We start from the raw sequence: 4172 nt of genomic DNA, 5'->3' as shown, positions 1-4172 counted from the left end.
CTGCTGGAAGTCACAGCCAAGAGGAAAACCTCTAAGAGAATGACTGATGAGGACTCATCTCTTCCCATCTCAGTAGCAAGAGCTGTGGAGCAGCATCCCATAGCACCCTATTGTCCAATACAGAGGCAGACTTGGAGCATCACTGTATCCCAACAGACCCTGCAGATCCTTGCTGTCTGCACAGAGAAGAAATTTTGCTATCCCCACACCAAGCTCATTGGTGTTCCCCAATCCAGTTAGCCACATCATTCAGAGATGAGGCACCACTACCAGCCTGGTCCACCTGCACCACTGTACTCATGCCAGGGGGAAGGCAGAGGCACCCTGTGTGTGGATCCAAGGACCAGGAGAGGAGGGAAACGGGGACCAGGGCCACCCATGCAGTACCAGATGCAGCTGGCAAGAGTCCAGCTGCTGTCTGCTCTGGTACAGCTTCCCCAGAGCTTCGCATTGCAGGGGGGTGTTGTCTGGGCACAGTCTGATTGCCTTCAGCCAAAACAACCAGCTCTGCTGGGACCAGCCCAACAGCATTTAGGCTGGGTCCATGTAGGACTACACAAATATCTCAGCCCAGCACTTCCCACCATCCATATCCTCTGCACCTTCATTCTTCCAGCCATCTGTGGCCCCAGGCAGCAGAGAACCTCCCTGTTCCCGCACAGGACATTCAGCCTGGCCTGTTGACCCAGGCTGGAATTTGGTTCTTGGGCTTGGCAGACCAATACCTGCATTGCTGCATCACCAACATACAGCTTTGATGGGTCACAGGCAACCACAAGATATTTGCTACAAGCACTAATGGAGAAAAACAGCTCCAGATGATCTCCACACATTCCCCAATGGAGCAAAGACACAGATGAAACCCATCTCCCCAGAGTCTTAAATTGCTGCTATAGCCCTAATTCCCAAGAACATCCCCTAGGTCTCACTTCAAATTTGGAATTGGATTCCCAAAAGAGGGAAGACATCATCATGAGCTGCAGAGCTGCTGTAGCTGGAGACTGTCAGGGCTCTCAAGCCACATTTAGTGACCAAGGAGAGCAAAGCATCCCTTTGGAGCCTTCTCCGCATCTCCTGCCACTTTTGTGCAGCTCAGCCAACTGCAAGACCAAGTGGCTGGAAATGTGCAGAGTGCTCTGAATTGAGCTGTAAAGAATGAAGGTGAAGTTTTAAGCTGCTAGATTCATGGCTGGGATTTTTATACACACATAAAATATGAATCTCAGTTGTATACAAAGCTAAACCCATCGTGCCAAAAGGATCCCAGTCAAGCAGGCCTGTAAAATGAAATCCTCTTGGACTAATTTAAGGAGACCCAAGCAGTATAAATTCTGGCCTGCTCAAATGCAGGAAATAAAAAAAAAAAAATCTGACTTGAATACAGGCTTCGCTCTCACTGCGCTTGGCAGCACCAGCGTGCAAACAATGGGAACAAAAAAACAGAGTGAGAAGTTAGCTCTAGAGTTGTGAAAAACACTTTTCCAACCCCATTTATACCAGTCTGGTGGGCCTAATGAAACTTTCTTTGGTGAAAATTTAATGCAGAGATAAACTTTCCAATAAATGAGGGCTGCTTGTATTTGCTGACTCCTGGTGACTTTTCTGACCCGCACACTCACTTGCACTATGCATGGAGAAAATACTCATGAAGATGTTTCTTATAAAAGAAAATACTAACTTTTCTGCCAGTGAGTGAATCTTCACTTGCACGCCTTTATCTCCTCACAGGTCTTCTGGTTTTAGTGGACTAAGAGTCTCCTTGACAAGTCGCCTCCCTGGAGGCTGAGAAGGACTTCCTTGCCCAGCTCCTGCTGACGAGTGTGGCTGAAGGGAGGCCACAGGGCTGGAGGCACTTGCTCTGAGCCATGGCCACCATGGGTCACGTACATCAGACAGTTTATGGCCAGCCTTGGGGAGCCCATGGGTCAGCCAGCAGGGATAAGGAGTGGGTGAAATAAAGCATACACGGCTCCTTTTCTCAGGCTGGGCACTGGGGCGAGAGAAGCTGAAATGACCTTGCTCAAGGTCAGAGAAGAAGCCTCTGGTCTGGGAAATGCACCCAGATCTCCCTGCAAGGGCCAGAGATAATATTATCCTTCCCAGCAAAATAAAGAGCCAGATAAAAAATATCTTATTGCAGGATTAGAAATGCCTTAGCTGAAAACACTGTCTTTTCTGTAGAGAGTGTGTGTGGCTGGTTTTTGGAAGGCAGGGAGGAAGAGCAGCACTCAGACTTGCCTCGGATTATCTGCCAGCTCTCAGGGACCAGAGCACATTTGTTTGGGCATGTGCCACCAGGCATGGTAGCTCCCTGCTGAGTAAAATCACCTGGAGACAACTTGGGTGAGCTCTGCTGCCATTGCTGGTGTCCCCTCAGCACCTCTGGAGTCCAAATACCCCATGGTCTCCTCGCCTCAGCATCCTCACCACCTCTCCTGCCACAGAAGCCTTTGTCTCCCTCGTGTTCTTAGTGTCCCCCTCCCTGTGTCAGCCCCATCTCCCCATGCTGTGGAGGCCTGAAGCAACCGGGAGCACTGGGGAGCCTCTGAATAGCTGATCAAAGGTATGAGACATCCAGCAAAGCTGTACAATAACACAGGGGACATCCTGTGTGGCAGGATGATATGGTAGCAAGTTTTCTGGGGCTATTTTTCCAAGCTTTCTTCATTAAAAATAAAAATAAAAAACCAAAGCAAAAAAGCCAAAGCCAAGCACTAGCCAGGAAAAACCTCCCTAATGAATGCATCAGCTCCAGCTCCGAAGCTGAAGGCGACTTCCAGCCCAGCCCATCTTTGCTCCTCAGGGCCTTGTAGAAAGATCTCCTCTTGGGCAGCCAAGTAGCAATTGGGTCACAGTGCAGGATTATCTGCTGGTAACAAGCCGCAAATGTGCTCTGGGACCAGTGATTCATTAATGCAGTTCATGGTGACATATGAACCAGAACCCGAGGGAGTCTTTATTTCTGCCCTCTCTATCCATTCAGTTGAAAGACAGGGAAAAAGGTTCCAGCCCTGCACTGATTTCGAACACTGATCAAATTAGCACTACCCTACAACCAAGGTAACTTGGTTAATCAAGGACAGCGGGGAGAAGGTGTGGTCTGAAGTGCAGCAAAACCCTTGGTCTCTGAGTAATGTTACGAGACAAATACTTGCTGAACAACGACTGGGAGGAGAGAGGACTGGCAAGGCAGGATGGGGTTTGCAAGGAGACAGTGCTGCAGGGAACCTGTGGTAGATCCTCACATATGTCTTTTCCATCCTCCCCCAAGCTTCTCTGCATGGACCCCATGAGTGCCAGTGGTGCTTGGGCAAGTGAGCTTCACCCCAGGCACTGCCCATCAAGCACACGAAAGGAACAGCGCCCACATCAAGGGAAAACTGTGCCCATGTACATAAGTACAGCCTGCACCGATTTAACAGTCCTGTAGGAGGCTTTAAATATTTTATTTCCGGACTTTGATGCAATTTGATTCTTAACCATGATGCTTCATTGACTTTTTAATCTTATTTTTCCCCCCGACTCTGCCTCCCGCTTATCAGAGCACTGCACCAGGGTGGGCTCACAGCTGGCCACACCCAGTGCCACCTCACCAAAATCCATAGGGGCTGTCAAACTGGATGGTGATCCAGAACCATCTCAGAGTTTTGGCACCAGAGGGGCTCCCCCCACCCCCATGCCTGGCTTGGGTGCCCATTGTGCTGTCCTTTCCAAGGTGGGACCTGCAGAGGGTATAAGCTGCCAGCACCTCTCCGTCCTCTCCTGGTCTTGCAGAGGCTGCTCTCCCATTACACAGTGTCACCCTAAATAAGGCTGCAGAGGCAGAGGGGGCACCCACCTCCCTGGACACCATCCTGAGCCTTGCAGGAGGAGGAGGATGGCAGCAGGTCCACAGGGCTAAACCACACAGCTCCTCTACCCCGAGTGACCAGGGCGGGATGCACATCCCATCAATACAATGGAAAGGTTAATGGGATCATCTCCTTCCGACTCGATCACAGTAAACGTGGGATTTATAGCGGCATTAAAATACTGACCTCTATCTGTTTTATGCTGATCATTAACTAAGATTATCTCACACCAGAGATTTGCTATACCAAAGAGCACTGACATCACTAACTGCTATTAAGTGTATTATACTTAAACTCCATAAAGGGGAGCAAAAAACCCAT

This window comes from Corvus brachyrhynchos, unplaced genomic scaffold (genome assembly GCF_000691975.1).
Source record: "Corvus brachyrhynchos isolate BGI_N302 unplaced genomic scaffold, ASM69197v1 scaffold101, whole genome shotgun sequence".
Classification (NCBI taxonomy): domain Eukaryota; kingdom Metazoa; phylum Chordata; class Aves; order Passeriformes; family Corvidae; genus Corvus; species Corvus brachyrhynchos.
The sequence above is the reverse complement of the archived record's forward strand: the minus strand, read 5'-3'. Positions refer to the sequence as shown.